General features: G+C 39.2%; 1 protein-coding gene across 2 annotated transcripts in view; it reads right to left on the bottom strand.

Annotated features, from left to right (window-relative positions):
- CADPS2 (calcium dependent secretion activator 2) overlaps positions 1-12,731 on the bottom strand; it is a 497,272-nt gene that overhangs the window by 364,696 nt on the left and 119,845 nt on the right. The window lies entirely within an intron of this gene.

The raw sequence follows: 12,731 nt of genomic DNA, 5'->3' as shown, positions 1-12,731 counted from the left end.
CAATTTCATTAACTTGGCGGGGGGTGGGGGGTGGGAATCAGCAGATCTCTATCCCTCCGCTATTCATCAACCTCTGTTAAGAATGCTCAAAAGTCCAGAAATCTCTATTTTGAGAAGAAAAATAGCCAAAAACTCTCTGGGCAATGCTTTGTAACTGTATCTCTAAATGCAGGGAACACTGAAGAGACTTCAATAAATTACCTCCCAAGTCACCGTATCCAGGGCTATGATATTATTAGAGATCTCTAGGAATCCACAAAGCACACTGGATTTGCATTTAATCTTGAGAAAACAACTGTATAGGGTTTCTGTGAGTAATTAGATGCATCATAATGGGATTTGACAGGAAAAGAACACTGACTCTAAGTAGTTTACTGAGAACAACAAAATAGCAAGTAATGCTAATGATATTCTCTGAAAGAGATATCTTTATTTCTAAAGATTTTTAAAGGCAAAACTTACTTTAAAACGTTATTATCTTCGATTGCAAATTGGTAAATCCTTATAAAAATTTCTTCTAAATTTCTCCTGTAAATTAGTCTCTACTCCCACATATTCTCCCAGACATATGCAATAAAAAAATTATTCTCCACATACAAATACACTTTTTCCACTTAATATTTCTGAACCCAGGAAAGTGTTCTGAATATGCTAAAATGAAATACAGTAAATTAAAAAACTAATATATCAATCTTTGAATTACTTTCACAATCACATACTATACTAGAGGCAGGTATAGATGTGTGAAAGTCACAAAATTTACTCAGGCTCCTATTCATTATTCTTTATATTAACCAATAAAATAACTTTCAATATCACTAAAATCTCTGGTAACTAAGTATACTAGAAAGAAAAAACAGCCAAGACAGACATTTTAAATCACTAGCCACGATTTCTTCCCTATGTAAGCCAGGATTACTATTCCCCTCTACTTATCTGCATGCCTAACAGTGGGATGGATGATGAAAGGGTAACTTGTGTAAGAGCTCCAGAAGTCCAAAGCTCCAAGAAGCCTTTGCAACATTAAAGAAAGGGAATTCTCACTGACGGTTCTCAAACACCTAACACAGCACCTGGCTCAAAGAAGTTTGTCTGAATGAATGATTAACACGATCAGGTTTACCACACTTGAATTCTTTCCACTGCTTTAGTTTGGCCTTCATAATCTTTCCACAATCTAGAGTTTTGCAACAGCATCTAATCTTCCATCAATGTTTTGCTCACCTTGAATTCATTGCTGCCAGAGCAACCTGCAGAAAAAAATGAAATTTACAATGGCATTCCTGTTTGCCTAAAACCTTAGATGGCTCCCTCTATCCAAAGAGTAACACCCAAGCTTCCAGAAATGCAAATATAAGCCTCTCCAACCTGGTCCTCTTTCCTTCAATCCAGCCTCATTTTCTACTGTTATCAGTCCTGAAATGTATGCTTCTTCAATTCAAAGGGCTTATAGTTTCCTGTGCTCCTATTGCAGCAGTCACTATATAAGCCCTTAGACAGGCTTTGTTCCTTTTACAAAACGCTGTCCCTAGGGTAGGAACACTAATCACAAAATGGCCCAATTACTTCCCTCCCAGTGATGCCCTCTGCAATGTGACTTAGCAGGTCCTTCCATCAGGACGTGGGATTTACCTCTATACCACTTGATTTCGGATGGCCTGATAACTCAAGCTGGTGAACAGACTGGCACAGACGTGATGATGTGCGAGTTCCGAGCCTAAGCCTCAGGAGGCCTGTGCACTCCTCCCCTCACTCTTGGGAGCCCACCGTCCTCCAACAACTAAGGCTAGCCTGACAGAGAAGGATGCAGGTGCCCCAGCTGACGCTACCCTAAGTCAACCTACAGATGGGCAAACATATGCGAGCACCCAAGATGAGCAGAGATGTCTCCATAATCCTGAGGTGACCACACATTCATGACTCAGTACAGCTGAGACCTCAGTTGCTTAGCCTATCTAGACTCCTGAGCAATGACAGATACTGACCTTTGAAAAAAGTAGTTTATAAAAGAATACTGCCCTTATATACAGTGAGTTTTTATACAGCAGCTGATACAGTTCCCTCTACAAAATGATCTCCTCCATTAATCTCCAGGTCTGGGACTAAATCTTATTCTCATTCTTTCAATACTCAATTTCCAGCACATTGTAAGTTCTCAATGAAAGTTAATTAAATTGATAGCGTCTTATCCTCCAAATTCTAACCTGTAATATTACTCATGCAATAATGCATCTACTTAATTTTATCTTCGTCAGGGTGATCATTCTAGTTAGAGCAATAGTTAAATATACATAATAAGTTTAACCTTTAATTCTTCCACAGATTTAATACTCATAAAACTGAATTTCTTATAGCTGTACCTGAATTCTAATAAGATAAATGAGCACTTGGAATATGACCAAATTATCTTAAACTTTAATGGGTATAAATCAAACTACATAAATTACACTCTCTTCCACATTCTGAATTCAAGTCAAGGTCTACAAAACTGTAACACTAAATTGAAAACAACTTTTCCTTCTCATTCAATCTGCCAAGTTAGAAGACAGAATGGCAATCAACAGAGTAGAAAAACATTACTAGTAGTTTGGAAAGTAATGGGGGCAAAACCTCACAGCACAGCCTGTGCACTCAGAGGACAGAGAAAGTAGCTGAACATTCCTCAGCAAACACAAGATTAAAGACTAAGGACGGTAAATGGTGGTACTGTTACCTTTCTTTGAGCCTAGGACAAAATACATCTTAATATTAACTCAATCATTTAGACTGGATTTTTGTTTGAAAGGGCGGAGAGAAGGCAACATACTCAAAAAAGGGAAAAAATAAATAAGAGCAGAATCTTTTGAATAACCACCAGAACCTGCCCTGTTCTCTGAACAGACTATTTTGCTCCTGTAGTTAAGAACCACCAAGGATGAGGAGCCTGCTTTTGGAGCCCTGTCATTTCAAAGTTGCCCTAAAACCCTTAGATTCTAGACCTTCTTAAGCCACAATCGGGGTCATTGAAGGGTTTTTTTTGTGTTTTTGTTTTTTTGCGGTACGCGGGCCTCTCACTGTTGTGGCCTCTCCCTTTGCGGAGCACAGGCTCCGGACGTGCAGGCTCAGCGTCCATGGCTCACGGGCCCAGCCGCTCCGCGGCATGTGGGATCCTCCGGGACCGGGGCACGAACCCGTGTCCCCTGCATCGGCAGGTGGACTCTCAACCACTGCACCACCAGGGAAGGCCTCATTGAAGGTTTTTATAAGCTTTGTCTTCCTAACACCAGTCCCCTGGAGTGCGGTTAACTCTGAGTGAGCTCTTAGCAGTCAGAAATAGCAGGGCAGCAGCGATTAAGATTTTCCCACTCACATCCCTTACGTTTTTCCAATTCACAGGTCAAAAAACCTTACTCATTTATTAGGTAATTTAATCCCTCCTGGGAAGCAGCAGAGAAGAAAAAAAACAGGAATATGGAGTCATCACACTAGCAGAAACGGTACTGAAACACAAAGTTATGTGCAACAGACCTGCCATGAAACCCAGTCTCTGTCATGTGCTAGCTGTGTGACATAAGTCACACTGAGCCTCAGTTTTCTCATTTGTAAGATGGGGAAGTAAATGACTGCCTCCCTGGTACACAGTGAGTATCAGATGACCTATTTCACATCTCTTTGTAATTCACTAAGCACACGGCTAGCATGGCAGGGGCTCAGTAAAGGGGCCCTTTCCCCCTTCCAATTTTATGAAGGCTCTTTCCTGTTTTCCACCTAATAATATTTTCTCATCCTTCAAGGCTGATCCCCAACTCCCTTTTGCAATCATCCCAGTCAAAACAACGTGCTCCTATTTTTTTGTATCTATTTGACAGTCATTTAATTTTGCCATATATTATATAGTGTAGTTAGATGCTTATATGTCTGGCTATACTTTTGTTTGATTTAGAGTGTCTTGGAAGAAGCAGTGTCATCTTATTTCTGTAAATCCTGTTTCCTCCCCTTGTCCCCAGCACAATAAAATTTGCTCAGGGTCCCCAACCAATGTGTGACTTTTCAAGCACTTATTCTTCAAAATATTAAGACATAGCAGCAGCTTTCGGCAACCTCTGCATTATACAGTCATCCATTAAAAAAAATAGAACAAGCAATGATTTGACATGTCGTCCCTCAGCTAAGAATTACTTTGACAACAGTTGTCCAGAAAAAGGCTTATTTAACATCACAGGATCAGAGGCCATGTGTCTCACATTTTCTCTCTAGAAGTCAAGAATTCCATCCACATCTCTGTATCTGAAAAATGATATAAAAATTGAGTAACATACAGCCATAAACTAACAACTATTTCTAATATATAAGCAACTAGACTCTACAATATTTCAAATGCTCCTTTAATTATCTTTTATATATCAAGATATTTATATATATATATATATATACACACACACCTATATAGATACGTATCAAGTCATAAGCCAAATAGTCATTACCCAGAGAAAAGTATCAGAATAATTTTGTTCATTTCAGTGCCTCAAAGAAAGCCCTATAATCATATGAGCAGTAATAGTTAAAACAACTAACTTTCTCAACAACCCATGAGGCCTTCTATTCCCAGCCCAAGACACACTCAAATCCTGCAACCCCTAGAAACCATCTGACTAACCAGGTACAAATCATGTTCTTTCTACTGTGAACTGCCTGTAATTTTTTATCACTAAAAAAACTTGTACTTATACTTTAGAGTAAAAACAGTACATACCATATATATATTTTTTAAAATAAAAATAAATCAAGTACTATGTACATTTTAAAGAAAAAAATACTATTCTTCATTTTTCCAGATCCTTTCTTAGGAAATTATATACTACCTGGTGATATTTTTCCGCAGGTGTTGAAACAACATTAATTTACTTTTCATTCTAATAAAGGCTTTTTTGATTCTCAATTATAAGTTCTTTGAGGGTAGGATTTTCTTATATTCCTTTGTCTTCCTACGGAGCCTAGTACACGGATTTGTGTAAAATCAATTACTTATTTGATTTTTCATAATAAAAGTGATTCTCTGACACGAAGAACTTGGCAAGTTCTATTTTTCACATACGCTCCAGGGTGACAATCCAAGAACCACCTACTCAATACCTACACGATTCTCTCACTCATTCATGCAAATATTTATCAAGAACCTACTATGTGCACAGTTCTCAGTGCTGAGGCTAGAGCAGTGGTCAAAACACCAATTTTCTATATTCATGAATCAATCTTTATGTGTACCTGGGGATTCAAAGATGAGGTCAAGGGTGTATCTCACCCAAGAACTCTGATGTAATAAATAAGTAATGTGAAGTAAACGGCAGAGCGGTAGGAAAGGATAAATCCTGCCCTAAGATGGAGCAGTTTATTCACACACTGTCTGGATACCCTAAGCTAAGGTACCACATTCACTAGTATGTTTCACGCAGTTTACAATAAAGCAGGCCAAACAGCACATCTGATCACAAAGCTTCCTTGACTCAGGTTCATGAAGCTCATGGAGCTGCTAAATTTCTATATTTAAAAACAAATCTTTGTTTCGTATCATGTTTCACAGTAGGTCTCATTAGTTTTAACAGGAATAGGAATTACTTAAATTTCACAGGTTTAATTAATTCTGAAGCTAAGCTGCCTGGGTTTGAAACCTGTATTTACACTAGCTCTGCAACCTTGGGCAGCTTTCTTGAACTTATATGCCCTGGTTTCTTTACCTGTAAAGTGGGGAAATTAGCAGTACCAAACTTTCAGAGCTCTTATGAGGACCAAACAAAAAAATGTACAGTATCTAAAGCATTTAGAACACTGTTCGGCTCATACACATATCGATGTGTGTTACCACCACTATCATCATCTTTATAGTCTTATTCACTTATTTTACTAGATAAGAGTGATGTCAGGGTCTTTAAGGGACTTGTTCAATCCTTTAATTCTAAGGAAGTCTCTATATTGACATAAAACATTTAGTATCACTTTTCCATATATAACATATATAACTACTGATCTACTGCCTAAATGCCTGTTAACATCTGCAGGTAAACAGTAAGTGATTGCCCATTAGAGAAAGTATTTCATGATTCATAAAGGATGCATGATAACAGAGTTGCTTATTATGAATATTATCCTCTTAATGTATATGCCAACTTCAAAAAACAGGTCCTGGGCTTCCCTGGTGGCGCAGTGGTTGAGAGTCCGCCTGCCGATGCAGGGGACACGGGTTCGTGCGCCGGTCCGGGAAGATCCCACATGTCGTGGAGCAGCTAGGCCCGTGAGCCATGGCCGCTGAGCTTACGCTCCGCAACGGGAGAGGCCACAACAGTGAGAGGCCCGCGTACCACAAAAAAAAAAAAAAAAAACAGGTCCTTTTTGTTCCTTCACACCCACAGACCTCCCATGAAAACAAGAGCAAAACAAAATAAAGCTTTTGATTAGCTCTCCTGGCACGATATTTTTCAATACATTGAAAAAGAGCCTTGTTTCACAAAGTAATTGTTACATTAGTAATCCATGTCAAACTGCAAGAAGAACATTCATGTCACCAGTGACTCAAGGTTTAATTTGAGGCTTAAGACAAAAAGGTTATCATATGAGAAAGCAAAAGTGTCTGTAATATCCACATATAACACTAGGTTCTGGGCAAGACCTAGAACTCAATTACTGTTGTCCTAATGTCCATTTGATCAAGATTACACTAACAAAGATTATGCAGGTGGGAAAACTAAATGACCGATATTCTACATAAATCAAGAGGAAAAGTCATACAGTTAACAGAAAAATACATGTGACAGTCTCTTAGCCTACAAGTATATAAAGTGGACATGGAATTTACTGTTCCCACCCTCCCTACAACTTTTGAATTGTTTCTAGACTAGATGTCTTAAATTTTTTTTTAATTAATTAATTTATTTATGGCTGTGTTGGGTCTTCGTTTCTGTGCGAGGGCTTTCTCTAGTTGCGGCAAGTGGGGGCCACTCTTCATCGCAGTGTGCGGGCCTCTCACTATCGTGGCCTCTCGTTGCAGAGCACAGGCTCCAGACGCACAGGCTCAGTAGTTGTGGCTCACGGGCCTAGTTGCTCCGCGGCATGTGGGATCTTCCCAGACCAGGGCTCAAACCCGTGTCCCCTGCATTGGCAGGCAGATTCTCAACCACTGCGCCACCAGGGAAGCCCAGATGTCCTAAATTTTTAACTTGGTTTTCTACATGTCACTTTAATTTCTTTGGTAAATTTTTTTCTTTAATACTTTTCTCTCATCAAAAATTTAATAAAATCAAACATTCATTCACAGGGCCACAGGTGACACAATTACAGAAAGAATCCATAGTAAACTGGAGAGACTGAACTATACAAAATCTGGTGTATGTTTATGTCTCAAAAAAAAATACATATATGCAAAATGGACTACTAGGTGTGGGGCACAGATTGGGAGCAAACTAGAACAAAACCCACTGCCATACACAAGGGTAAAACTACTCCCAAGGTGATTAGTGCAGTGTCCTTACAAACTACCCAGCTGATATGTCAAGTGCAGTACTTTTCTAATTTGAATGACAGTAACTTACATTGCTACTGCTATTGACAGTGCAAGCTTCAATCTGAGTCTTTACTGAATGCTTGGTGTTTAGCACTTTATGTACTAGCTCATTTGATAACCACAATAATGCAATGAAGTAGACACTATGAGAAGCTGTTTTAGAAATTAAAAAACTGAAGCTAAGCAAGTAACCTATTAAGTAGCTGAACCAGGATTTTTTTTGTTGTTGTTGCAGTATGCGGGTCTCTCAGTGTTGTGGCCTCTCCCGTTGCGGAGCACAGGCTCGGGACGCGCAGGCTCAGCGGCCATGGCTCATGGGCCCAGCCGCTCCGCGGCATGTGGGATCTTCCCGGGCCGGGGCACGAACCCGTGTCCCCTGCATTGGCAGGCGGACTCTCAACCACTGCGCCACCAGGGAAGCCCTGAACCAGGATTTTACCCCAATGTTTGATGTCTCATAGCCCAATTACCTTTGTTTTTTGTTTTTATAACTAGGTCCAGACATACTTATTTTCCATACTGGATACTGGACAAGAGCAGCTCTTTCAACGCTGAGTTAGTCCCCCATTCTAATTTAAGACCATTAACTGACCCTAGGAAACATACTGTTTGGGTTTTGTAACAGGTATCATCTCTGATTCCATCTGTAATATATGGAGCACTGCTCATTTTGCCAATTACTCACACATCTATTTTACTCTTTAACTCCATCAGAAAGGTTAATTACAAAAATTCAGATTAGTGTGGGTTTGTTTGCTCTTAAATATTTTCAAAACACAATATAAAAAAGAAAAATACAGAGAATACTGTAACACGCCGGTACTCATCACCCAACTTAAAATCTGAACATTCTGGATATGTATTCGGTTCCTAGGGCTGTTGTAACAAACAAACCGGACGACTTGAAACGACAGGGATTCCCCATCCCGCCCCTCCCCACAGTTCCAGAGACAAGAAATCGAAAATTCAAGATGCCGGCAGGGTTGTATCCTACCACAGGTTCAGGGAATCTGCTCCATGCTTCTCCACTACATTCTGGGGGCTCCCAGAAATCCTCGGCGCCCCTTGGCTTGCAGATGAGTCGCTCCACATCTGTCTCCATCTTCATCTTCACAGGGTGTCCTCCCCTGTGTCTCAGTCTCCTCTATATGAGGATACTCATCCGATTAGATTAGATACTCACCCTCACCTTAGCTTAACTAACTACATCTGCAACAATCTTATTTCCGAATAAAGTCACATTCTAAGGTTCTGGGGAAGATTTTTTTTTTTTTAAGGAAAATTACAGATATAGTCGAAGGTCCTTATACACCAATCCCCAAACCAATAATCCTTCCAGAATCCCCAGAGATAAACCCTATCCAGGATACGGTATTAATTCCATTGAAGTTCCATGTGCATGTATTCGTAACCAATATAGAAAATTTACGCTGCATGTTATAAAACTGTATATAAATAGAACTGTACTACACCAATCATTCTGCAACTTTTCTCTCTTGTTCATTGTTTTTGAGATTCACTCGTTTATAGCATTCTATCTTATGAATATGTCACACTGTATATTTATTCACTCATCTGTTGATGGATATTTGAGCTGTGTTCACTTTTTTTATATTTTGAACAATGCTTCAGTGGACATTCCTGAATAGGTTTCCTTGTGCTAGAATTTCTCTAGAGTATACTCCTGGAGGTTTACTTCCTAGGTCACAGGGTGGAGGCGCTAGGCATCTTCAAGCTAAACAGACAGCACCAAAGTACTGTCCAAAGTGTTTGCGAAGATTTACACTTTGGCCAGAAGCACGGAAGTACTTACCCCTCTATAACCTTATTCAAGTTTAATGTTTCCAAACTTGTAAAACTGAAAGAAGACAAATGGTATTTCAGCATTTGAATGTGCATATCCTTGATCACAAGGGATGTCAACCATCTCTTTACACTGTACCAAGTTCAGGGATGACTCTCCAGAATATATGTTCATGTCAAATTCCTAGAACCTGTGCATGTTATTTGGAAAAAGTCTTTGCAGGTGAAATTAAGGATCTTGACATGAAAAGATCATCCTAGATTATCAGCTGGGTCCAAATCCAAGGACAAATGTCCTGATAAGAGACACAGGAAAGATCTGGCAGGCAGAAGAGAAGGAGGCAATGTAAAGACAAAGGCAGGCACCGGGAGTGATGTGGTCCTAAGGCAAGGAAGTCAAAGAATGCCAACAGCCAAACCTGCAAGAGGCTTCAAAAGATCCTCCCCCAGTGGTTGAGGGTCCGCCTGCCGATGCAGGGGACACGGGTTCGTGCCCCGGTCCGGGAGGATCCCACATGCCGCGGAGCAGCCGGGCCCATGAGCCATGGCCACTGGGCCTGCGCGTCCGGAGCCTGTGCTCCGCAACGGGAGAGGCCGCAGCAGTGAGAGGCCCGCTTACCACAAAAAAAACAAAAACAAAAACAAAAACAAAGGATCCTCCCCTAGTGCCTTCAGGGGGAGTGCAGCCCTGCTTACACCTTGATTTCAGATGCTTGGCCTCCCAAACTGTGAGAGAATAGATTTGCTTTAAGCCACCCAGTTTGCTGAAATTTGTTACAGCAGCTACATGAAACTAACAGTTTATTGGCCATTCAGGTTTCCTATTCTTTGAATTATTTATCCTTTATGTGTTCGAGAATTGTTTGCCTTTTCACACAGTTATACAGGAGCTCTGTATACATTTTAGATATTAAGCCTATGTTAATTATAGGCATTGTGATATCATCTCAGTCTTATTATCTTCCCACTTTGTTTTGCTTATCATGAAATACTGCAGCTTCACTTTAGGAGAACTTTTCAACCTTTCATATGATTTGTATTTTCTTTGGCTTTAAAAGAAAATCCTGTTCTATTCTTTACATGTTCTCATGTTTTCTTCTAAATTTTTGCTTTTCCCATTTCTGTATTTAATATATTTAGAATATATTTGTGCACAATGCAAAGACAGACTCCAGTATTATCTTTAATTCCATATGGGTAGCCAATTATCCTAGCAACGTTTATTCATCAGTCTACTGATACTTTCCGAAAAATGTATAATGCCACCTGTAAAGCATATAAAGTTTATATCCATGTGTGAGTTTATTTCTGACCCGCCCCTCTACTAATACCAGTCTATCTCAATTACAGTAACTTGGAACGTTGGTAGGGCAAATCGCCCCTTGTCACTCCTCCTCCTTTTCTATATAGTCTTGGCTATTGCTGACCCTTTGCTTTCTCATATAAATTTCAGTATCATCTTATCAAGTGATGTAAAGCAAAACTCTGCTAGGGGGTTGTAATTGTAATGACTTACCGACAAACTTGAGGATAAATGCTATCTTTATGAAATTGACTCTTCCCATTCAAAAACAAGATATATTTCTCTTTTATGTTCTTCAGTAATATTTCATAATATTTCTCCCCAGGGGCCTTGCAGTATTAGGGTGGGATTTGTATTTAAGAGGTACTTTATGTGTTGATGCTTTTGAAAATGAATTATTTTTTCCTACTGCCATTTTCTAGTAAGTTATTGTTATTTAATAAAAGTGCTACAGTTTTCCAATATCAAAAAAAACAAACAACCCAATCCAAAAATGGGCAGAAGACCTAAATAGACATTTCTCCAAAGAAGACACACAGATTGCCAACAAACACATGAAAGGATGCTCAACGCCACTAATCATGAGAGAAATGCAAATCAAAACCACAATGAGGTATCACCTCACACCAGTCAGAAGGGCCACCATCAAAAAATCTACAAACAATAAATGCTGGAGAGGGTGTGGAGAAAAGGGAACCCTCTTGCACTGTTGGTGGGAATGTAAACTGATACAGCCACTATGGAGAACAGTATGGAGGTTCCTTAAAAAACTAAAAATAGAACTATCATACGACCCAGCAATCCCACTACTGGGCATATAACCTGAGAAAACCATAATTCAAAAAGAGTCATGTACCACAATGTTCACTGCAGCTCTACTTACAATAGCCAGGACGTGGAAGCAACCTAAGTGTCCATTGACAGATGAATGGATAAAGAAGATGTGGCACATATATACAATGGAATATTACTCAGCCATAAAAAGAAACAAAATTGAGTTATCTGTAGTGAGATGGATGGGCCTAGAGACTCTCATACAGAATGAAGTAAGTCAGAAAGAGAAAAACAAATACCATATGCTAACCCATATATACGGAATCTAAAAACAAAAACAAAACCAAAAATGGTTCTGAAGAACCTAGGGGCAGGACAGGAATAAAGATGCAGACGTAGAGAATGGACTTGAGGACACGGGGAGGAGGAAAGGTAAGCTGGGACCAAGTGAGAGAGTGGCACAGACATATATACACTACCAAATGTGAAATAAATAGCTAGTGGGAAACAGCTGCATAGCACAGGAAGATGAGCTCGGTGCTTTGTGTCCACCTAAAGGGCTGGGATAGGGAGGGAGGGAGGGAGACGCAAGGGGGGGGAGATATGGGGATATATGTATACGTATAGCTGATTCACTTTGTTATACAGCAGAAACTAACACACCATTGTAAAGTAATTATACTCCAATAAAGATGTTAAAAAAAAAAAACTTCAAAGTTTTTTTTTGAACCAGAAATTCTACCTCTCTGATCTAGCTTAAGAAATTAAAAAGGGTTGTCTATAGATATTGATTTCAATGTTATTTATAATAATGGAAATAATCTAATTAGCCCAAAATATGTGAACAGTTAAGTAAATTATGATGTATTTTCAAAATAAAATAATATCTCTATAAAATTCAATTTATAAAGTCTATCTACCGACCTAAGAAAATTCTCTTGGTAAGTGAAAAAGCAAGATAAACTTTATTTTCAGTATTGTAATTTTGTTTTAAAAACATGTATTTTATTTGTTAAAAAAAAAGTGCTACAGATTTCTGTATGTCTGCTGGGTAAAAACTAGATAATCTTCCTGAAGTCATTACTTTTTCTAGTTTCTCTATAGGTCCCCTTAAAATTGTCCACATAGAAAATAAACTCTCCATATATGCAGATGGTATAACTTTACCACTACAAGTTTAACGATGCTCTTTTTCTTACTCCATTACAATACAGGCATACCTTGGAAATACTGTGGGTTTGGTCCCAGACCACCACAATAAAGCAGGTCATACAGATTTGGGGGGGTTTCCCAATGCATACAGGTTATGGTTACAGT

Source organism: Delphinapterus leucas, chromosome 9 (genome assembly GCF_059928025.1).
Source record: "Delphinapterus leucas isolate spDelLeu-1000000601 "Yukka" chromosome 9, BTC_Dleu_Yukka2, whole genome shotgun sequence".
Taxonomy (NCBI): Eukaryota; Metazoa; Chordata; class Mammalia; order Artiodactyla; family Monodontidae; genus Delphinapterus; species Delphinapterus leucas.
The sequence above is the reverse complement of the archived record's forward strand: the minus strand, read 5'-3'. Positions and strand labels throughout refer to the sequence as shown.